This window comes from Bubalus kerabau, unplaced genomic scaffold (assembly GCF_029407905.1).
Source record: "Bubalus kerabau isolate K-KA32 ecotype Philippines breed swamp buffalo unplaced genomic scaffold, PCC_UOA_SB_1v2 scaffold_27, whole genome shotgun sequence".
Lineage (NCBI taxonomy): Eukaryota > Metazoa > Chordata > Mammalia > Artiodactyla > Bovidae > Bubalus > Bubalus kerabau.
In genome coordinates, this window is record NW_026577881.1 from 1,583,144 (window position 1) to 1,607,328 (window position 24,185).

General features: G+C 51.1%; 1 long non-coding RNA gene across 1 annotated transcript; it reads left to right on the forward strand.

Annotated features, from left to right (window-relative positions):
* The first annotated feature begins 15,275 nt into the window (after window positions 1-15,275).
* On the forward strand, window positions 15,276-17,112 carry LOC129640703 (uncharacterized). The gene is made up of 2 exons (XR_008708916.1): window positions 15,276-15,380; window positions 16,766-17,112. It is a non-coding gene; the product is annotated as an uncharacterized LOC129640703 (long non-coding RNA).
* Window positions 17,113-24,185: the final 7,073 nt, after the last annotated feature.

Below are 24,185 nucleotides of genomic sequence, written 5' to 3' on the forward strand. Positions count from 1 at the left end.
GCGACAGGGATCTTGGGGTTGCATACCAGACTCACCCGGGGAATCAGGCCTCGTCTCGAGGGGAAGCAAAGAACTCCGCTGTCCTTTTGAGTCGCGATGGGTATCTCTTGGAGCCCACTGTGTGCCCTAAAGGGAGTCAAGCCTCCTGTGCTGTTTGGATAGAGGACTCGGGATTCCTCTCCAGGCCATGCAGGAAAAGAAGGCCCTCATCTCGCGATGATGGCGGCGTCTCGTGGGTTTTCTAGACTGCTGCGCTAGTGCCGGGTTTCTGACGAGGTACGAGAGGGAGCTCAGGGAGCCTCTCGTGTGGCGCCAGGGAAGTCAGGTCCCCATGAGATGGCTAGGGGGAGCTCGTCATTGCTCTCGAGTCATGGTAGGGGAATCGGGCCTCAAGACGGGTTGAAGAAGGACTCTCGAGGTCTTTCTCGGGTCACTGCATAAAACCCAGGGTTCCCTTGACTTGTGCCTGCGACCTCAGGGAGATTCTCAGAGTGCCTCTGAGAAGTCAGGGATACTGTGCAGTTTGGAGGGGCCTCTCGAGACTCCTCGGCATTTGGTGGAATGTAAGAGGGACTCATCTCGAGTTGAAGCAGGAACCTCAGTGTTCCTCTCCATTTCTGACTCAGATCGCAAGGTCCCTGCATGTTGGTACAGGAGAGTCAGGCCTCGTCTTTTCTGGAGGATGGGACTCCTCTTGCCTCTCGAGTTGTTCTCGAGGTGACAGGCCACTTGTCGAGCTGTGTGTGTAACCTGCCCATTTTTCCGGATGATGCACAGGTGTGTTAGTGCCCCTTCGTGTTGTACCTTCATACTCAAGGCTGCCTTCCAAGAGGTGTCCGAGCATCGGATTCTTATCAAGAGCGGACCGGGAAATTTGAGTCTTTCGGCAAGTGGCACCACCCACAAAGCTACGTATCGAATTTCCCCATGAGACCGGCCTCATCCTGAGTTCTGCAGGGAAGGTCGGGCCCCCTTGCAGACAAAGCAGGGGAATCGACCCACCGGTCACGATCAGGAGGGGAGAAGGGGCTTAAATGAAGTGGTGCCGGGAACCTCGGTGTTCCCCTTGAGTGAGACCGGCGTGTTGGGGGACTTTTGGGGTCGCATCAAGGGTGCCAAGTACCGTTTCGCATTTCAAGACGGAACCTGGGACATCTTTTGAAACGCTGTAGCGGGCAAGGGCCTCATCTTGCGATGACGGGAGAACCACGTGGTTTTGCTCGAGTTGCGGCGGGATTCTCGAGTTATGACCGGGAATTTAGGCTTCGTCTTGTTGGCCTTGAAATCCAATCTTCCATTCGGGTTGCGAGGGGGAGCTGGGGATTGCGCTAGAGTCACTGCAGGGCAAAAGAGACCTAATCTAGGCTTGTGTCCAGGATCTAATGTTGCTCTCCAGGGGCGACAGGGATCTCGGGTTTGCATTCCAGACTCATCCGGGGAGTCAGTTCTCACCTCGAGGGTAAGCAAAGAATTCCGCTCTCGTCTCGAGTCGCGATGGGTATCTCTTGGAGCCCACTGTGTGTACTAAAGGGAGTCAAGCCTCCTGTGGAGTTTGGAGAGAGGACTCGGGATTGGACTCCAGGCCATGCAGGAAAAGAAGGCCCTCATCTCGAGATGACGGTGGCGTCTCGTGGGTTTTCTCGAGCTGCGGTGCCAGTGTGGGGTGTCTCATGAAGTACCACGGGGATCTCAGGGAGCCTCTTGTGTGGCGTCAGGAAAATCCAGTATTCCATTCGAGTTGCGAGTTAGAACTGGGGATTGCTCTCCAGTCACTGCAGGGCAAAATAGACCTCATCTACGCTTGTGTCCAGGATCTAGTGTTCCACTACTGGGCCGACAGGGATCTCAGGGTTGCATTCTCGACTCACCCGGAGAGTCAGGCCTCGTCTTGAGGGGAAAAAAAGGACTCCGCTCTCCTGTCGAGTCGCGACGGGTATCTCTTGGAGCCCACTGCGTGGCGTAAAGGGAGTGAAGCCTCCTATGGAGTTTGGAGAGATGACTCGGGATTGTTTTCCTGGCCATGCAGGAAAAAAGGCCCTCATCTCGCGATGACGGGGGCATCTCGTGGGTTTTCTCCAGCTGCGGCGCCAGTATCAGATTTCTCACGAGGTACAAGGGGGAGCTCAGAGAGCCTCTCGTTTGGTGCTAGGGACGTCAGGTCTCCGTGCGTGTGGTGAAGGGGAGTGCGTGATTGCTCTCGAGTCATAGTAGGCGAATCGGGCCTCAAGACGCATTGAAGAAGGACTCTTGAGGTCTTTCTCGGGTTGCGGCAGGGAACTCTGGGTTCCCTTGATTTGTGTCGGTGACCTCAGGCAACTTCTAAGGGTGCCTCTGAGAAGTCAGGGACACTGTGGATTTGGGAGGGGCCCTTCGTTACTCAACTGGGTTTGGTGCAATCGAAGAGGGCCTCATCTCGAATGGAGGCAGGAACGTCAGGGGTCCTCTCCATTTCTGACTCGGGTCGCAGGGTACCTGCAGAGTATGGAGAAGAGAGTCACGCCTCGTCTTCTGTGGAGGAATGGATTTCCCCTTGCCTTTCGAGTTGTTCACGGAGTGACAGGCCACTTGTTGAGCTGAGTGTGGAACCTGCGGGTTTTTCCGGACGATGCACGGGGGTGTCAGTGCCCCTTCGTGTTGTGCCTTCATCCACAGGGTTGCCTTCAAAGAGGTTTCCGGGCATCGGGTTCTTTTCAAGAGCGTACCGGAAAATTGGGGTCTTTCAGCATGTGGTACCACCCACGAGACTACGTCTCGAATTTCCTTGGGAGACCAGCCTCATCCTGAGGTGCGCAGGGAAGGTCGGGAACCCCTTGCAGACAAAGCAGGGGAATCGACCCACCGCTCGCGATCAGAAGGGGAGAAAGGGCTCAGATGAAGTGGTGCCGGGAACCTCGGTGGTCCCCTCGAGTGAGACCGGTATGTCACGGCACTTTTGAGGTCGCATCAAGGGTGCCAAGTACAGTTTTGCACTTCAAGACGGAACGTGGGAATTCTCTGGAGATGCTGTAGCGGGCAAGGGCCTCATATTGCGATGACGAGGGAAACACGTGGTTTTTCTCGATTTGAGGCGGGATTCTCGAGTTACAACGGAGAATTCAGGCATCCTCTTGTGTTGGCCCAGGAAGTCCAATCTTCCATTCAACTTGTCAGAGAGAGCTGGGGGTTGCTCTCGAGTCACTTCAGGGCAAAGAGTCCTCATCTAGGCTTGGATCCAGGACGTAATGTTCCTCTCCAGGGGCGACAGGGATATCGGGGTCGCATTCCAGTCTCACCCGGTGGGTCACGCCTCGTCTCGAGTGGAAGCAAAGGACTCCACTATCCTCTCGAGTCGGGACGCGTAACTCCTGGAGCCCAATGAGTGGCCTAAAGGGAGTCAAGCATCCTGTGTAGCTTGGACAGAAGGTTCACGCTTGATCTGCATACCATGCAGTTAAAGATGGCCCTCCTCTCGTGATGACGGGGGCGTCTCATGGGTTTTCTCGAGCTGCGGCGCCAGTGTGGGGTTTCTCACGAGATATGATGGGGAGTTCAGGGATCCTCTTGTGCAGCGCCAGAGAAGCCTGACTCCATGCGTGTGGCCAGGCAGATCGCGTCATTGCTCTCGAGTCATGGGAGGGACTAGGGCCTCAAGAGGCATTTAAGAAGGACTCTCAAGGTCTTTCTTGGGTTGGGGCGGGAAACACTCATTTCCCTCGACCTCTACAGGGGACCTTAGGGAACTTCCCAGGTGCCTCTGAGAGGTGAGGGATACTGAGGAGTTAGAGGGGCCTCTCGGGACTCCACTAGGTTTGACGAAATGAAAGAGGGCCTCATCTCGATTGGAGGCAGGAACCTCAGGCTTCCTCTCCATTTCTGACTCCGACCGCAGGGTCCCTGCAGAGTTGGGACAGGAAAGTCAGGCCTCGTCTTGTTTGAGTAACGGAACTCTGCTTGCCTCTTGAGTCGTTCAGGGGGTCTCAGGGCCCTTGACAAGCTGTGTGTGGAACCTGCGGTTGTTTCCAGAAGATGCATGGGGGTGTCAGTGCCCCTTGGTTTTGTGCCTTCCCCCACAGGGTTTCCTTCAAAGAGGTGTCCGGGCATCGGGTTCATTTCAAGAGCGGACCGGGAAATCGGGGTCATTCTGCATGTGGCACCACCCACGTGGCTCATCTCGAATTTCCTCGTGAGACCAGCATCATCCTGAGGTTCGCCGGGAAGGCCGGGAACACCTTCCACACAAAGTAGGGGAATCGATTCTCCTGTCGCGATCAGGAGGGGAGATGGGGCTCAGATGAAGTGGTGCCGGGACCCTCGGTGTTCCACTCGAGGGAACCCGGCGTTTCAGGGAACTTTAGGGGTCGCATCAAGGGAGCCAAGTACCGTTTCCCACTTCAGGACAGAACATGGGACTTCCCTGGAGACGCTGTAGCGGGCAAGGGCCTCATCCTGTGAAGACGTTGGAACCACGTCGTTTTTCTTGAGTTGCATCGGGATTCTCGAAAACGACAGGAATTTCAGGTCTCTCTTGGGTTGGCCCTGGGAAGCCCAATCTTCAATTCGAGTTGCGATGGAAAGCTGGGGGTTCTGCTCGAGTCACTACAGGGCCAAAGACACCTCATCGAGGCGTGTGTCCAGGACCTAATATTCCTCTCAAGGGAAGACAGGGATCCCGAGTTTCCATTCCAGACTCCCCCGGGGAGTCAGGACTGGCCTGGAGGGGAAGCAAAGGACTCCGCTTTCCTCTCAAGTCGCGACACGGATCTCTTGGAGCCCACTGAGTGGACTCAAGGGTGTCGAGCCTCCTCTTCAGTTTGGAGAGAGGACTCGGGATTGCTCTCCAGGCCAGGCAGGAAAAGAAGGCCCTCATCTCGCGATGACGGGGGCGTCTCATGGGTTTCCTCAGGCTGCTGCGCCCATGGGGGTTTTCTCACGAGGCACGACGAGGACCTCAGGGAGCCTCTCGTGCGGCGCCAGGGAAGTCAGGCCTCCATGCGCATGGCGAGGGGGAGCTGGTCATCACTCTCGAGTCATGGGAAGCGGCTAGGTCCTCAAGAGGCGTTGAAGAAGGACTCTCGAGGTCTTTCTCGGGTTGCGGCGGGAAACCCTCGTTTCCCTCGACTTCTGCAGGGGACCTTAGGGAACTTCCCAGGGTGCCTCTGAGAGGTGAGGGATGCTTTGTAGTTGGCAGGGCCTCTCGGGACTCTGCTGGGTTCGGCGCAATGGAAGAGGGCCTCATATCGAGGGGAGGCAGGAACCTCAGGCTTCCTCTCGGTTTCGGACTCCGACTGCACGGTCCCTGCAGTGTTGGGACAGGAGAGTCATGCCTCGTCTTGTCTGAGGAATGGAATTCTGGTTGCCTCTCGAGTTGTTCCGGGAGTCTCAGGCCCCTTGTCGAGCTGTGTGTAGACCCTGCGGGTTTTTCCGGATGATGCACGGGGGTGTCAGTGCCCCTTCGTGTTGTGCCTTCACCCACAGGGTTGCCTTCGAAGAGGTGTCCGGGAATCGGGTTCTTATCTAGAGCGGACCGGAAAATCAGGGTCGTTCGGCACGTTGCACCTCACAAGTGGCTAGTCTCGAATTTCCTCCTGAGACTGGCCTCATCCTGAGGTGCGCCAGGAAGGCCGGGAACCCCTTCCAGACCAGGCAGGGGAATCGACTCTCCTGTCGCGATCATGAAGGGAGAAGGGGCTCAGATGAAGTGTTGCCGGGACCCTTGGTGTTCCCCTCGAGGGAACCCAGCGTGTCAGGGAACTTTTGCGGTCGCATCAAGCGTGTCAAGTACCGTGTCGCCCTTCAGGGCAGAACATGGGACTTCTCTGGAGACACCGGGAACTTCGGTGTTCCCCTGGAGTGAGACCGGTATGTTGGGGAACTTTGGGGTCGCAGCAAGGGTGCCAAGTAGCATTTCGAACTTTAAGATGAAACGTGGGACTTCTCTTGAGACTCTAGCTGGCAAGGGCCTCATATTGTGATGAAGGGGGAGCCACATGTTTTTTAAGACTTGAGGCTGAATTCTCGAATTACGATGGGAAATTTAGACTTCCTCTTGTGTTGACCGTGGGAAGACCAATCTTCCATTCAAATTGTGAGGGAGAGATGGAGGTTGCTCTCGAGTCACTGTGGGGCAAAATAGACCTCATCTAGGCTTGTGTCTAGGACATAATGTTCCACTCCAGGGGCGACAGGGATCTCGGGGTTGCATTCCAAACTCACCCGGGGAGTCAGGCCTCGTCTCCAGGGAAGCAAAAGACTCCGCTCTCCTCTCGAGTCGCACCGGGTATTTCTAGGACCCAACTGAGTGGCCTAAAGGGAGTCAATACTCCTGTGAAGTTTGGAGAGAGGACCAGGAATTGCTCTCCAGGTCAGGCAGGAAAAGAAGGCCCCCATCTCTCCTTGACGGGGGCATCTTGTGGTTTTTCTCGAACTGCGGCGCCAGTGTGGGTTTTCTCACGAGGTACGATGGGGTACTCAGGGAGCCTCTTGTGTGGTACTAGGGAAGTCAGTTTTCCTGCTTGTGGCGAGGGGAGCGCGTCCTTGCTCTGGAGTCATGGTAGGGGAATCGGGCATCAAGAGACGTTGAAAAAGGACTCTCCAAGTCTTTCTCGGGTTACTTCAGGAAACTCTGGGTTCCCTCGACTTGTGCCAGTGACCTCAGGTAGCTTCTCAGGGAGCCTCTGAGAATTCAGGGATACTGTGGTGTTGGGAGGGGCCTCTCGGGACACCACTGAGTTTGGTTCAATGGAAGAGGGCCTCTTCTCTAGTTGAGGCAGGAACCTCAGGGTTCCTCTCCATTTCTGACTCCAATTGCAGGGTCCCTGAAGAGTTGGGACAGGAGAGTAAGGCCTCGTCTTGTGTGAAGGAATGCAACTTCACTTGCCTCTCGAGTTGTTCACGAGGTGACAGTCCACTTTTGGAGCTGTGAGTGGAATCTGCGGGTTTTTCCAGACGATGCATGGGGATGTAAGTGTCCCTTCGTGTTGTGCCTTCATCCACAGGGTTGCCTTCGAAGAGATGTCCGGGCGTCAGGTTCTTATCTAGAGTGGACCGGGAATTCGGGATCTTTCAGCATTTTGCACCAACCATGAGGCTACTTTTCGAATTTCCTCATGAGACCGGCCTCATCCGGAGGTTCGCGGGGAACGTCGGGAACCCCTTGCAGACAAAACATGGGAATCGACCCTTCTGTCGCGATCAGGAGGGGTGAAGGGGCTCACAGGAAGTGGTGCCGTGAACTTTGGTGTTTCCCTCGAGTGAGACCGGTATGTCAGGGAACTTTGGGGGTCGCATCAAGGGTGCCAAGTACCGGTTTGTACTTCAGGATGGAACGTGGGACTTCCCTTGATACGCTGTAGCGGCCAAGGGCCTCATCTTGCGATGACGGGGGAGCCACGTGGTTTTTCTCGAGTTGCGGTGGGATTCTCGAGTTACGACGGGGATTTCAGGCTTCCTCTTGTGTTGGGCCAGGGAAGTCCAATCATCCATTCGAGTTGCGAGGGAGAGCTGGGGGTTGCGCTCGAGTCACTGCAGGGCAAAGGAGACCTCATCTAGGCTTGTGTCCAGGACCTAATGTTCCTCTCCAAGGGCCACAGGGATCTCAGGTTTGCATTCCAGACTCACCCAGGGAGTCAGGCCTCATGTCGAAGGGAAGCAAAGGACTCCGCTCTCCTTTCGAGTCGCGACGGGCACCTCTTGGAGCCCACTTTGTGGCCTAAAGGGAGTCAAGCCTCCTGTGAAGTTTGGAGAGAGGACTTGGGACTGCTCTCCAGGCCATGCAGGAAAAGATGGCCCTCATCTCGCGATGACGGAGGGGTCTTGTGTGTTTTCTCGAGCTGCGGCGCCAGTGTGGGGTTTCACACGAGGTACGACGGGGAGCTCAGGGAGCCTCTCGTGTGGCGCCAGGGAAGTCAGGTCTCCATGTGCGTGGCGAGGGGGAGCGCATTATTGCTCTCGAGCTATGGTAGGGGAATCTGACCTCAAGACACATTGAAGAAGGACTCTCGAGGTCTTTCTTCGGTTGTGGCAGGAAACCCTTATTTCCCTCGACTTTTGCCGGTGGCCTCAAGGAGCTTCTCAGAATGCCTAGGAGAAGTCAGGGATACTGTGGAGATGGGAGGGGCCTCTCGGGACTCCACTGGGTTTGTTTTAATGGAAGAGGGCCTCATCTCGGGTTGAGGCAGGAACCTCAGGTTTCCTCTCCATTTCTGACTCAGATCGAAGCGTGCCTGCAGAGTTGGGATTGGATACTCAGGCCTCGTCTTGTCTGAGGAAGGGAACTCCGCTTTCCTCTCTCATTGTTTAAGGGGTGACAGGCCAGTTGTGGAGCTGTATGTGGATCCTGCAGGGTTTTCCGGACGATGAACAGGGTTGCCAGTGCCCCCTCGTGTAGTGCCTTCATCCACAGGGTTGCCTTAGAAGAGGTGTCCGGGCATCGGTTTCTTATCGAGAGCAAGACCGAGAAATCGGGGTCTTTTGGCACGTGGCACCAACACGAGGCTACGTCTCGAATTTCTTCGTGAGACTGGCCTCATCCTGAGGTGCGCCATGAAGGTCGGGAACGCCTTCTAGACAAAGCAGGGGGATCGACCTTCCTGCCGTGATCAGGAGCGGAGAAGGGGCTCAAATGAAGTGGTGCCAGGAACTTCGGTGTTCCCTTGGAGTGAGACCGGTATATTGGGGAACTTTTGGGGTCGCATCAAGGGTGCCAAGTAGCATTTCGAACTATATGACGAAACATGGGACTTCTCTTGAGACTCTGTAGCGGGCAAAGGCCTCATATTGTGATGAATGGGGAACCACGTTGTTTTTAAGAGTTGTGGTGGGATTCTCGAGTTACAACGGGAAATTCAGACTTCCTCTTGTGTTGGCCCAATGAAGACCAATCTTCCATTCGAATTGCAAGGGAGAGATGGGTGTTGCTCTCGAGTCACTGTAGGGCAAAATAGACCTCATCTAGGCTTTTGTCCAGGACATAATGTTCCTCTCCAGGGGCAACAGGGATCTCGGGGTTGCATTCCAGACTCACCCGAGGTAAGGCCTCGTCTCGAGGGGAAACAAAGTACTCTGCTCTCCTCTCAAGTCGCGACAGGTATCTCTTGGAGCCCATTGAGTGGCCTAAAGGGAGTAAAGCCTCCTGTGAAGTTTGGAGAAAAGACCAGGGATTGCTCTCCAGGTCAGGCAGGAAAAGAAGTCCCCAATCTCGCGATGACGGTGGGTTTTCCCGAGCTGCGGCGCCAGTGTGGGGTTTCTCACGAGGTATGACGGGGAGCTCAGGGAGCCTCTCATGTGGCGCCAGGGAAGTCAGGTGTCCATGCGCATGGCGAGGGGGAGCGTGTCATTGCTCTCGAGTCATGGTAGGGGAATCCGTCCTCAAGACGCGTTGAAGACGGACTCTTGAGGTCTTTCTCGGGTTGCGGCAGGATACCCTGTGTTCCCTCGACTTGTGCCGGTGACCTCAGGGAGTTGCTCAGGGTGCCTCTGAGAAGACACTGATACTGTGGAGTTGGGAGGGGCCTCTCGGGACTCCACTGGGTATGGTATAATACAAGAGGGCCTCATCTCCTGTTGAGGAAGGAACCTCAGGGTTCCTCTCCATTTCAGACTCCGATCTCAGGATTCCTGCAGAGTTGGGACAGGAGAGTCAGGCTGCTGGGAGCCGGCGAGAGACATTCCACTCGTGACAAAGGTCATGAGGAAGGGGGCTCGGCATACGCAAAGGCGGGATCGAGCCTCGGGAGTGCCCCCGGATATTCTCGAGCATCTACCCCCCAAAAACCAGAGTCTGCCTACTTTATTGCTTTGTGCTCTCACCTCTGACTTTACTGGGGGCTGTCCCCCACCACCATCTCACTCTCTCTGTCAAAGAGTTAACTTATAGCTCCAATTAATAAAGTTCCTGGGCAATTAGGAGTGTTTAAATCCAAACCCCTCAGATGGCTCTCTAACTCGCCTGACAAGTTTACCCGGACACCTACAGCTATGCATACGATTGTTTACAGTCTCCCAGCCTCCAGAGGCACGGGAAGCTTAAGATATTCAAATAGCTTAGAGCCTCTCAGAGAATTAGAAACTGTCAGAATAAAGCTAGTAAAAGATTTCATTGATGAGCCAATGTTTGTTGCCAAGTTTTCACATCCCTTGAATTGTATCCTTGAATGTGCATTAATTAATATAGTTGGTATGTAGAAAAAATAAGTAGTGGCCTTGGTGTTAGTAACTTTAGACCCTTAAGGTAGTAAATTCTTTCCTTTGTAAACCCATTACACATCCACCCTATAGGAACGTAATCTTATCTTCGGAGGATGGCGCCAAACCTTAAAATAATTACTCTTAGAGAAAATAAGTCTTTGTTGATAAGTCCTTGTCAAGAGTCATAAAATGTTAATAGGCCTCTGGCCAGAAGATGATGTAAATCACCTAAACCATTTGTATACGACAAATCTGCAGGAAAGAAACCCTGGTTTTTGATAAGCATCAAAGACTGCTGATTTTGCATCCCCTATTGTCCTCTATGTGTAACTTAGGGTATAAAAGCCCCTGTTGAAAATAAAGCTATGGGCCTTGCTCACCAACGCTTGGTCTCCCCATGTCATTCTTCCCTTTAACTTCTAGCTGAGTGTCCATCTGGAGCGTGGATGTCCTCTGCGACCATTTATTTGCCTGGGCTTCTAAGACCCACTCGAGAAGGTGTCTAAGGTGGGGCACCTTCCGCTATTCGAGAGGGCGCCTGCGGCCTCCGTGGTCAGAGCTAACCTGGTGTCACGGGTTATATTGATTTTCCGCGTAAACCAAGCCACTCAGCTTCTTTTCTCCACTGAATTTTCCTACTGAGCTATCCTCATTCTATTCCTCTTTATTATATCTAATTAACATTTGAATAGGCCGCCTAGCCGTCTCTCCTTCGAAGACCCTGGATCAGCCGGGGCTGGACCCCGGCAGGTGGCGCCCGAAACAGGTTTTTCGAAGGTAAGCTCCCCAAAGCAATTAGGGTCATCAGCCCTTTTGCTCCCCCGTTCTCGGAACAACTGGGTCATCAGCTCTCTTGTTCCCCCACGGAGCAGTTTGGGTCATCAGCTCTACTGCTCCCCCCTCGGAACAGTTTGGGTCACCAGCCTTCTGTTCCCCCCCCCCCGGGACAATCTGGGTCATCAGCCCTGTTGTCCTTCCAGTGTTCGGGACGGCTAGGACCCCACTCAAGGGTGCCGCGGACCCCCCTGTAGGACAGACAGGGCGAGAGGAGTGGGAAGTGTTGAAAGTGTTAAAGTGTTAGACTTAGAGAGAGAAAACAGTTTCTGAAGTTAAAAGGCCAAAGAAAAGCCTGATCTTTTGATAGCTAAAAGCAAAATCTTTTACTATACTTAATTTTCTGACATGGGTAACACTGAATCAAATGAAAGACAGCTCTTTATAGGAGTAATCTTACAGTTATTAAATAAAAGAGGAATCAAAGTTAAAAAATCTGCCATTCAATCATTTTTTTCATTTGTACAAGAGCACTGTCCCTGGTTCCCAGACGAAGGCTCTGTTAACTTAGATGTCTGGGAAAAAGTAGGAAAACAGCTAAAAACTTACCATGCCGAACATGGCTCAGAAAATGTTCCTAATGACGCTTTTTCCTTATGGAACATCATTAGAGATGTCTTAGACCCTGCCCCCGATTCAGAAAAAGTACATCTTAAAGGGGATAGTGAAGAAAATGCTGTGGCTAAACCTGCCCCTGAATCTAAAAAAGTAACCTTTAAAGAGGAAAATGAGGTCGAAACTGTAGTTAAACCTCAGGAAAATGAGAAAAATGAAGACCCACCTGACTATCGGCAACTAAGAAAAATGTTAGCAGCCATGACTACTCAGGAACAACTTAAAGTTAGAGATGAGACACAAGATCAGCCTTCCCCAAAAGAAAAAGAGAATTTAGGCGAGATAATAGCTAAATATCACTCTGATGGAGATTGGCATCTCTTAAACAATGATGCCCCAAAAGGCCTAAGAGAAACTTCCCCTGTCAGGCCATCAGCTCCAAAGAGCTTAAGGGAAACGTCTCCCATCAGGCCATATGCCCCTAGGGATTTCCAAGAGACCTTCCCAGTTAATCCATATGTAACCTCTGGATACCAAACAGTTCAAAGAGCTCCAGAGTACAGAGCAGAGAATGTGGAACCTATGCCATTGCCACCTCCTCCCATACCTCCTCCCATACCACCTCCCATACCACCTCCCATACCAAGCCGTACAGGTCCTATTAAACCTGCATTATTGCTGCCACCTCCCTATCGAAGTGGGAAAATTCCAAAATCGATCCCACAGAGACGGGCCTTTTCTGCCCCTGGTGAGAAATTCGATCCCCAACTTCAGGCTTGTTTCCCTTTAATTTTTGACAATGATGAAAGAGAACAAAAGGCTATCGACTGGGAGCCTGTTTCTTTTCAGTTGGTAAAAGAACTTAAAAATGCATGTATTTCATATGGGCCTAAAGCCCCATATACGATGCAGCTAGTAGAAAATTTAGCAGGCCAATGCTTAACACCTCGAGAATGGAAATCAATTGCTAGGGCCTGCCTGTCCGGAGGACATTTTATACTTTGGAAATCTGAATATGATGATCTCGCTCGTATATATGCTTTTTCTAACCAAAATGGAGACTTTAAACATATCACTGAAGCTATATTACTTGGACAGACCGACTACCCCTCATATGACGAACAGATGAAATTAGATAGGACTGCTATACAACAGGTGGCTGATTGTGCCTTTACTGCCTGGCGCTCATTGCCTGATGGTAAGGCATCAGGTGCTGCTCTATCTGATATTAAACAAAAGTCAGAAGAGCCATTTGAAGACTTTGTCTCACGACTTTCAGAAGCTGTCCAGAGAATAATTTCTGATTCTGAGGCAGCTAAACTATTAACAAAACACTTGGCCTTTGAAAATGCTAATTCTACCTGCCAGGCTATACTGCGTCCTGTTAGAAGAAGTGGATCTTTAATTGATTATATGAAACAGTGTGCAGATGTAGGACCGTCAATGCTACAGGGTGTTGCGATAGCTGCAGCGATAAAAGGAAATACTTATCAGCAGGCAGTCCAATCTTTTTTTACTAACAAAAATAAGCCATCACAAGATGATCCCAATAACCAAGGCAGGAATGCATTCCCTGGAACCTGTTTTTCCTGTGGCCAGAAGGGACACACTTTTCATGACTGCCCTCAAAGAACACCCGGTTCTTATCTGCCTAATCCAGCCCAACAGTCTGTGTCTGCTCTGCAAAACCCTGCCCCCCTGCCCATTAATCCTAGGTCTCTTTGCCCTCGCTGCCAGAGAGGATATCACTGGGCAAGGGACTGTAGGTCAAGATTTCATAGAAACGGAGCCTTTTTAGGCCCCGACCAGCAGTCGGGAAACGGGTTGAGGGGCCAGCCCCAGGCCCCGACAACGATTGGGGCAGCCTCACTGAACCCATTCATTCCCTTCGTCCCGTCGCAGAGCTCATCAGAGCAACCCCAGGCAGCGCAGGACTGGACCTCAGTTCCACCACCTCAACAATATTAACACCAGATAGCCCCACTGTAAAAATCCCTACAGGAGTTAAAGGCCCGTTACCAACAGGCCTGGTAGGCATTATACTAGGCAGAAGTTCCTTAGCTATACAAGGTCTTACAATTATTCCCGGAGTAATTGACTCAGATTACACAGGAGAAATTCAGATAATGATTTCACCCCCGACTAAAACTTTTCAAATACATCAGGGACAGAGAATAGCCCAACTTTTACTTTTGCCATATTATAATGCAATTGGGCAAACAGCCACCCAAAATAAAAGACAGGACAAAGGATTTGGATCTAGTGACATGGTTTTTTGGGTAACAGAAATTACTAAAAAGCGTCCTATGAAATCTATTCTTGTCAGTGGCAAGTCTATTGAAGGGTTATTAGACACAGGAGCAGATGTTTCCTGTATTTCTGGGAAAGATTGGCCCAATTCCTGGCCCACACATACTACTGCAAATAACATAGTGGGCATCGGAAGAGCTCCTACAGTAGCTCAAAGTGCAAAAATTTTAGACTGGCAATTTGATGATACCCGTGGAACATTCCAACCGTATGTGATTCCTTCCCTGCCCTTCTCACTGTGGGGGAGAGATGTGCTGTCTCAAATGGGCATGTTACTTTTTAGCCCTGATGATAAAGTAACTTTTCAAATGCTACAAATGGGCTATGACCCTTCAAAAGGATTAGGTAAACAACAGACAGGAATAATTGAGCCAATTTGCCCGGCTCCTCGAAAGTTCCGTACTGGATTAGGGTATCCAAATTTTTGATGGAGGCCATTGTTTTTGCTGCCGACCCCATTACATGGAAATCTCAAGACCCGGTGTGGGTAGAACAATGGCCTCTGACTAAAGAAAAACTTCTGGCAGCCAAAGCGTTAATTTTTGAACAACTAGAATTGGGACATATCGAGCCCTCCAATAGCCCCTGGAATACTCCTATTTTTGTTATTAAGAAAAAATCTGGCAAGTGGCGACTTTTACAAGATTTAAGAGCTATTAATGCCACTATGGAAGACATGGGAGCCTTACAACCTGGGCTTCCTTCCCCAGTAGCCATCCCAGAAGGATATAATATTATTGTAATTGATTTACAAGACTGTTTTTTCACCATCCCCTTAAATGTTGAGGATAAAAAGCGATTTGCCTTTAGTTTACCAGCAGAAAATTTTAAACAGCCTCATTTAAGGTTTCAATGGAAAGTGTTGCCCCAGGGAATGAAAAATAGCCCTACTTTATGTCAAAAATTTGTTAATGCAGCTATAGAAAATATTAGGGCTAAATATGAACAACTGTATATGATTCACTATATGGATGATATTTTAATAGCTCACCCTGATAGAGCTCATTTGCAAACTGTCCTTCAAGATTTGACCCAGGCACTAACAGACAGAGGCTTAAAAATTGCCCCAGAAAAAATTCAAGTCAATCCGCCCATAACTTACTTAGGACGGGTTATCAATTCAGAAACTGTGACTCATGCCCCATTAAAATTGAGAAAAGATCACCTTGTTACTTTAAATGATTATCAAAAACTTTTAGGCGACATTAATTGGATCAGACCTTATTTAAAATTAACCACTGCTGAATTAAAGCCTCTTTTTAACATTTTACGTGGGGATCCTAATCCAACTTCTAAGAGACAATTAACTGTTGAGGCTCAGGAGGCCTTAGAAAAGGTGGAAGCAGCTTTATCTGATAGCTATGTTAAAAGAGTTAATTTACAAACAAATTGGCAATTCCTCTGCCTAGCTACTCCAACAGCACCTACGGGAGTTTTATGGCAAAACGGCCCCCTAGAATGGGTCCATCTCCCCGCCCAGGCTAAAAAAGTAGTGGCCTCTTATCCAGGACTGATAGGTACGTTGATATTGAAAGGGAGAAAACGTAGCATTGAATTGTTTGGTAAAGAACCAGCAGAAATTGTAATTCCATATAATAAAGAACAACTTGATGCTCTTCTAATGTTTGATGAGAATTGGCAGATTGCTATAGGAAATTATTTTGGTCAAATTCTGCATCATTTACCTTCACATGTTTTGCTAAATTTTATGTCTAAACACCCGGTTATTTTCCCTGTTAGATGTAAATACTCTCCCATCTCTGATGCTCAAATGGTTTTTACTGACGGGTCTGCTAATGGCAGAGCTTCTATAGTTACAAAAGATCAGCGTAAAGTTTTACATACGCAGGAAACTTCGGCCCAGAGAGCTGAACTCAGAGCTGTTATAGAGGCTTTTGTTATGTTTGCAGAGGAGAAATTTAACCTTTACTCTGATTCTCAGTATGTGGTCAGGCTGTTTCCACACATTGAGACTGCGGTCCTGCCTGAGAACAAAACTGCAATATTTCACTTGTTAACTAAACTGCAGCAGCAAATTTGGAAACGAAGCCGAGCATATTTTATTGGCCACATTCGGGCTCATTCTGGATTGCCTGGACCTTTAAATGCCTTAAATGACCTGGCAGATTCACTAACTAAGGTCACAGTGGCTTCTGCTTTTGAAGAAGCCCGAGCTTCTCATTCACTCCACCATCAAAATGCTACTGCACTAAGATATCAATTTCAGATTCCTCGAGAATCTGCTCGGGAGATTGTTCGTTCCTGTTCTCATTGTCCCACTACTATAAATAGTTTACCTATGGGAGTTAACCCTCGCGGTCTTAAACCTAATGCACTCTGGCAGATGGATGTAACTCACATCTCTTCATTTGCAAAATTGTCTTTTGTTCATGTAACAGTAGATACCTTTTCTCATGTTATTATTGCAACTGCTCGCACAGGGGAAGCGGTTAAAGATGTAATACAACATCTTTTTACTTGTTTCTCATATATGGGTCTGCCAAAAGCCTTGAAAACTGATAATGCTCCTGCTTACACATCTAAGTCTTTTCAAGAATTTTGTCTAAAGTTTCAAATTAAACATAACACAGGCATCCCTTATAATCCACAAGGACAAGCCATTGTGGAAAGAGCACATCAAACGTTAAAAACCCAAATTCAAAAACTAAAAGAAGGGGAGTTTAAATATAGTTCTCCCCATCACCTCTTGCAACATGCTCTTTTTGTAATAAATATTTTAAATACTGATTCAGCTGGAATGACTGCAATGCTTCGCCATTGGTGCCCGGAGCAACTGAATGCAAAACCATTAGTTAAATGGAAGGACCTCCTTTCCGGACAATGGAAAGGTCCCGACCCATTGTTAACCAGCGGTCGAGGATATGCTTGTATTTTTCCACAGGACGCAGATTCTCCAATTTGGGTTCCAGATAGATTAATTCGCCATGTCTCAGCCTCTCGGATACCGGGTTTCACGGCCGCCGCGACCCCGAAAGAGGAAAGGGCCTCCTCTGCCTTCGCTCCCCACGCCAGCACGGGAAACACCACTGACATCGGAGCAACTGACATCAGGGATCCCGGATGAGCAGGGAACGGATCCGCCCACCAAACAGATGTCTCAACTTCACATACAGGATATCGCTCCCCCCGATCCTTTGTCTCACAAGAGGGGGTCAGGCCGCCTGACTCAGGCGACCCGGAATGCCTCCATACCTACTTGGGGACAAATAAAAACACTCTGCCATCAGGCACGGGGAATAACCTCTTTGCAGGGCTCTCCAACCTCCCCTGAGAAGATGTTTATTGCTATGCTTGCCTTATTATCTTGCCAGGTAAGCGCCTCCTCCCCTGCTCCTGAAAAGTATTGGGCCTACTTCCCAGATCCTCCAACCTTTCAAGTTGTTACCTGGAACAATGACCCCCTACGGGTCCACACAAATCAGCCTCAGTTACTGGGAGGGTCATATACTTCTTATACCACAGACGAATATCCTATTAATTTCAATTTTACCTTCAGGGGATTAGCAGACGACCTTCCTGTTTGCTTTAACTTTCCCAGTGATATAGAAAGCTTTATTATTCCCCCTAAAGAAGGATGTGTCGGAGCCTCTAAAAAGGCAGTTCTGACTCATTCTCCAGCCTCAGGTATTGAACATAGAGGGCGTCTAGCGCTTTGGGTCTTACAGGCTCGTATGCCCGGGGCCCTTGATCCCCACGAATTTATATTCCGTAGACCCCCTCCTGGATATCCAAGTTGTTATAATACTGAGCCTTCAGATGCCGTATGGAACACCATAGATGATCGTACAGGGTATCCAATTTGGAAATCTTGTACTTATCATTTAAGAGCTGATTATAGAATACCGGGAAGAGGGAATTACATGATTCAAGACTGGAGTAACTCAGACCTAGGTAGGAGCCCATTGCCCCTTGATGACTTTCCCAGTAGATTTTATAATTGGAAGAAAGATTTTTCCTGGCCATTAAGCATTACTAGATGGCATAATAATCGATTTGTGTCACCCATATTGTCTTATACTACTAAGAACAGAACTTCTTGGCAGCCAGAAATCTGGAGGGCCCTTGCTGCCACTGCTCCCATTTCCTTACTCCGTCCAAATAGCAATTCTACTTATTCTGTTTTAGCTTGTGTACCCTCACCTTATGTTTTTCTCTTTACTAATGACTCCAAAAGATTAAATGTACACATGAATTATTCAGGTGGACCTAATATAGTAACTTGTGAACAATGTATGCTTTCATCTTGTTTGACCCCCCAATATAATGTTTGTTCTTTTGTTGTGTTGAAACGCCCACCCTATCTCATGATACCTGTATCTGTGCATTCTTATTGGTATGATAATTACGGTTTGGCTGTATTACAACAACTGCAGGATTTAATGCGAACCCGACGGTTTGTGGGCTTACTTATCTTGGGAATAGCAGCTTTGATAAGTGCAATCACTTCTGTTACTGTGACAGCAATATCATTGACTCAACAAGTACATACTGCTCAGTATGTTGATTCTATGTCCAAAAATGTTTCTTTAGCATTGGCAACACAGGAAGCTATAGACAGGAAGTTAGAAATGAGGGTAGACGCCCTAGAGGAAGCAGTAATACATATTGGGACTGAATTGCAGGCTTTAAAGGTGAAAATGGCACTGTCCTGTCATGCTGACTATCGGTGGATATGTGTAACACCCCTGAAAGTAAATGAGACAGATTTTGAATGGGAAAAGATTAAAAACCATATTTCAGGTATCTGGAACAGCTCTGACATTGGTCTAGACTTAGGGAAACTTCACAATCAAATAGCAACCATGGAACACTCCCGATTAGACTTTACTGCCGCTGGAACAGCAAATGATTTCTTCCATACTTTCTCTAACTACATTTCAGGAAAAAATATGCTGTCTACCTTCCTTAGCTATGTTACTGTGGCTGTTTTAATTCTGCTTCTCATATTCATTCTTCCTTGTATTGTCAGGATTATTCGGCAGAGCATTCAGAGGCTCGCGACTGAGCTACATCTGGCTGTTTTAAGAAATAAAAAAGGGGGAGATGCTGGGAGCCGGCGAGAGACATTCCACTCGTGACAAAGGTCATGAGGAAGGGGGCTCGGCATACGCAAAGGCGGGATCGAGCCTCGGGAGTGCCCCCGGATATTCTCGAGCATCTACCCCCCAAAAACCAGAGTCTGCCTACTTTATTGCTTTGTGCTCTCACCTCTGACTTTACTGGGGGCTGTCCCCCACCACCATCTCACTCTCTCTGTCAAAGAGTTAACTTATAGCTCCAATTAATAAAGTTCCTGGGCAATTAGGAGTGTTTAAATCCAAACCCCTCAGATGGCTCTCTAACTCGCCTGACAAGTTTACCCGGACACCTACAGCTATGCATACGATTGTTTACAGTCTCCCAGCCTCCAGAGGCACGGGAAGCTTAAGATATTCAAATAGCTTAGAGCCTCTCAGAGAATTAGAAACTGTCAGAATAAAGCTAGTAAAAGATTTCATTGATGAGCCAATGTTTGTTGCCAAGTTTTCACATCCCTTGAATTGTATCCTTGAATGTGCATTAATTAATATAGTTGGTATGTAGAAAAAATAAGTAGTGGCCTTGGTGTTAGTAACTTTAGACCCTTAAGGTAGTAAATTCTTTCCTTTGTAAACCCATTACACATCCACCCTATAGGAACGTAATCTTATCTTCGGAGGATGGCGCCAAACCTTAAAATAATTACTCTTAGAGAAAATAAGTCTTTGTTGATAAGTCCTTGTCAAGAGTCATAAAATGTTAATAGGCCTCTGGCCAGAAGATGATGTAAATCACCTAAACCATTTGTATACGACAAATCTGCAGGAAAGAAACCCTGGTTTTTGATAAGCATCAAAGACTGCTGATTTTGCATCCCCTATTGTCCTCTATGTGTAACTTAGGGTATAAAAGCCCCTGTTGAAAATAAAGCTATGGGCCTTGCTCACCAACGCTTGGTCTCCCCATGTCATTCTTCCCTTTAACTTCTAGCTGAGTGTCCATCTGGAGCGTGGATGTCCTCTGCGACCATTTATTTGCCTGGGCTTCTAAGACCCACTCGAGAAGGTGTCTAAGGTGGGGCACCTTCCGCTATTCGAGAGGGCGCCTGCGGCCTCCGTGGTCAGAGCTAACCTGGTGTCACGGGTTATATTGATTTTCCGCGTAAACCAAGCCACTCAGCTTCTTTTCTCCACTGAATTTTCCTACTGAGCTATCCTCATTCTATTCCTCTTTATTATATCTAATTAACATTTGAATAGGCCGCCTAGCCGTCTCTCCTTCGAAGACCCTGGATCAGCCGGGGCTGGACCCCGGCATCAGGCCTCGTATTCTGTGGAGAAATGAAACTTAGCTTGCCTCTCGAGTTGTTCACGAGGTAACAGGTCACTTGTCGAGCTGTATGTGGAACCTGCAGAATTTTCCAAAAGATGCACGGGTGTTCAGGGTCCCTCCTTGTTGTGCCTTCATCCTACGGGATGCATTCCAAGACGTGTACGGGCATCGGGTTCTTAATAGCTGACCGGGAAATGGGGTCTTTCCGCATGTGGCACCACCCACGAGGCTACATCTCCAATTTCCTCGTGAGACAGGCCTCATCCTGATGTGCGCTGGGAAGATCGGTAACCCCTTCCACACAAAGCAGGAGAAAAGACACTCCTGTTGCAATCAGGAGGGGAGAAGGGGCCCAAATGATGTGGTGCGGGGAACATGGGTGTTACCCTCGAGTGAGGCCTGTATGTTGGGGAACTTTGGGGGTGCCATCATGGGTGCCAAGTACCGTTTTGCACTTCAGTAGGAACGTGGGACTTCTTTTGAGACGCTGTGGCGGGCAAGGGCCTCATGCTGCGAAGACGATGGAACCACGTGGTTTTTTTCGAGTTGCAGCGGGATTCTCGAGTTACGACGTGGATTTCAGGCTTCCTCTTGTGTTAGCCCTGGGAAGCCCAAACTTCCCTTCGAGTTGCGAGGGAAAGCTGGATGTTGTGCACGAATCACTGCAAGGCCAAAGAGACCTCATCTAGGCGTGTGTCCAGGACCTAAGAGTCCTCTCAAGGGAAGACAAGGATCTCGGGATTGCACTCCAGACTCCCCCGGGGAGTCAGGCCTCGCCTCGAGGGGAAGCAAAGGACTGCGCTCTCCTCTCGAGCCGCGACGCAGATCTCTTGGAGCCCACTGAGTCGCCTCAAGGGAATCCATCCTACTCTTCAGTTTGGAGAGAGGACTCGGGATTGCTCTCCAGGACAGGCAGGAAAAGAAGTCCCTCAGCTCGCGAGGACGGGGGCGTCTCAGGGGTTTCCTCGAGCTGCGGCGCCCGTTGGGTTTTTCTCCCGAGGCACGACGAGGACCTCAGGGAGCCTCTCGTGCGGCTCCAGGGAACCCAGGTCTGCATGCGCGAGGCGAGGGGGAGCGCATCATTGCTCTCTAGTCCAGAGAGGGGACAAGGGCCTCAAGACACTTTGAAGAAGGACTATCGAGGTCTTTCTCGAGTGGTGGCAGGAAACCCTCATTTCCCTCGACTTCTGCAGGGGACCTGAGGGAACTTCCCAGGGTGCCCCTGAAGGTGAGGGATGCTGTGGAGTTAGCGGGGTCTCTCGGGACTCCGCTGTGGTTGGCGCAATGGAAGAGGGCCTCACCTCGAGGGGAGGCAGGAACCTCAGGCTTCCTCTCTGTTTCTGACTCCGACCCTCCGACCTCAGGGTCCCTGCAGAGTTGGGAGCGGAGAGTTAGGCCTCGTCTTGTCTGAGGAAGGGAACTCCGCTTGCCTCTCGAGTTGCTCAGGAGGTCTCAGGCCCCTCTTCGAGCTGTGTGTGGAACCCACGGGTGTTTCTGGACAATGCACGGGAGTGTGAGTGCCCCTTCGTGTTGTGCCTTCACCCACAGGGTTGCCTTCGAAGAGGTGTCCGTGCAAAGGGTTCTTCTAAAGAGTGGACTGGGAAATCGAGGTCGATAGGCATGTGGCACCATCGCCGTGGCTCATCTCGAATTTCCTACTGCGGACGGCCTCATCCTGAGATGCGCCGGGAAGGCCGGGAATCCCTTCCAGACCACGCAGGGGAATCGACACTCCTGTCGCCATCAGGAGGGGAGAAGGGGCTCAGATGAAGTGGTGTCGGGACCCTCAGTGTTTCCCTCGAGGGAACCCGGTGTGTCGGGGAACTTCTGGGGGTCGCATGAAAGGTGTCAGGTACTGTTTCGCACTTCAGGACGGAAACTGGGACTTCCCTTGAGACGCCATAGCGGGCAAGAGGCTCATCTTGCAAAGACGTTGGAACCACGTGGTTTTCCTCGAGTTGCAGCGGGATTCTCGAGTTACGACGGGGATCTCAGGCTTCCTCTTGGGTTGGCCCTGGGAAGCCCAATCTTCCCCTCGAGTGAGAGGGAAAGCTGGGGGTTGCGCTCGAGTCACTGCAGGGCCGAAGAGACCTCACCTAGGCGTGTGTCCGGGACCTAATATTCCTCTCCAGGGAAGGCAGGGATCTCGGGGTTGCATTCCAGGCTCCCCCGGGGAGTCAGGCCTCGTCTCGAGGGGAAGCCAAGGACTCCGCTCTCCTCTCGAGTCGCGACGCGGGTCTCTTGGCGCCACCTGAGCGGCCTCAAGGGAGACCAGCCTCCTCTTCCGTTTGGAGAGAGGACCCGGGATTGCTCTCCAGGACATGCAGGAAAAGAAGGCCCTCAGCTCGCGAGGACGGGGGCGTCTCAGGGGTTTCCTCGAGCTGCGGCGCCCGTGGGGGTTTTCTCCCGAGGCACGACGAGGATCTCAGGGAGCCTCTCGTGCGGCGCCAGGGAAGTCAGGTCTCCATGCGCGTGGCGAGGGGGAGCGCGTCCTGGCTCTCGAGTCACGGGAGGGGACTAGGGCCTCGAGACGCGTTGAAGAAGGACTCTCGAGGTCTTTCTCGGGGGGCGGCGGGAAACCCTCGTTTCCCTCGCCTTCTGCCGGGGACCTTAGGGAACTTCCCAGGGTGCCTCTGAGAGGCGAGGGATCCTGTGGAGGTGGCGGGGCCCCTCGGGACTCCGCTGGGTCTGGCGCAACGGAAGAGGGCCTCACCTCGAGGGGAGGCAGGAACCTCAGGCTTCCTCTCCGTTTCGGACTCCGACCGCAGGGTCCCTGCAGAGTTGGGACAGGAGAGTCAGGCCTCGTCTTGTCTGAGGAAGGGAACCCCGCTGGCCTCTCGAGTTGCTCAGGGGGACTCAGGCCCCTCGTCGAGCTGTGTGTGGAACCCGCGGGTCTTTGCGGACGATGCACGGGCGTGGCAGTGCCCCTTCATGTTGTGCCTTCACCCACAGGGTTGCCTTCGAAGAGGGGTCTGGGCCTCGGGTCCTCCTCAAGGGCCGACCGGGGAATCGGGGGCGTTCGGCATGTGGCCCCACCCACGTGGCTCGTCTCGAATTTCCTCGTGAGACCGGCCTCATCCTGAGGTGCGCCGGGAAGGCCGGGAACCCCTTCCAGACCACGCAGGGGAATCGCCTCTCCTGTCGCGATCAGGAGGGGAGAAGGGGCTCAGAGGAAGCGGTGCTGGGACCCTTGGTGTTCCCCTCGGGGGAACCCGGAGTGTCGGGGGACAATTGGGGGTCGCAGGAAGGCTGTCAGGGACCGTTTCGCCCTTCAGCGCGGAACAGGGGACTCCCCTTGAGACGCCATCGCGGGCAAGGGCCTCATCTTGCCAAGAGGTGGGAACCACGTGGTTTTTCTCGAGTTGCGGCGGGATTCTCGAGTTACGACGGAGATCTCAGGCTTCCCCTTGGGTTGGCCCTTGGAAGCACAATCTTCCTCTCGGGTTGCGAGGGAAAGCTGGGTGTTGCGTTCGAGTCACTGCAGGGCCGAAGAGACCTCACATAGGAGTGTGTCCGGGACCTAATATTCCTCTCCAGGGAAGGCAGGGATCTCGGGGTTGCATTCCAGGCTCCCCCGGGGAGTCAGGTCTCGTCTCGAGGGGAAGCCAAGGACTCCGCTCTCCGCTCGAGTAGCGACGCGGGTCTCTTGAAGCCCCTTGAGCGGACTCAGTGGAGTCCAAACTCCTCTTCCGTTTGGAGAGAGGACCCGGGATTGCTCTCCAGGCCATGCAGAAAAGAAGGCCCTCAGCTCGCGAGGACGGGGGCGTCTCAGGGATTTCCTCGAGCTGCGGCGCCCGTTGGGGTTTTCTCCCGAGGCACGACGAGGATCTCAGGGAGCCTCTCGTGCGGCGCCAGGGAAGTCAGGTCTCCATGCGCGTGGCGAGGGATAGCGCGTCCTGGCTCTCGAGTCACGGGAGGGGACTAGGGCCTCGAGACGCGTTGAAGAAGGA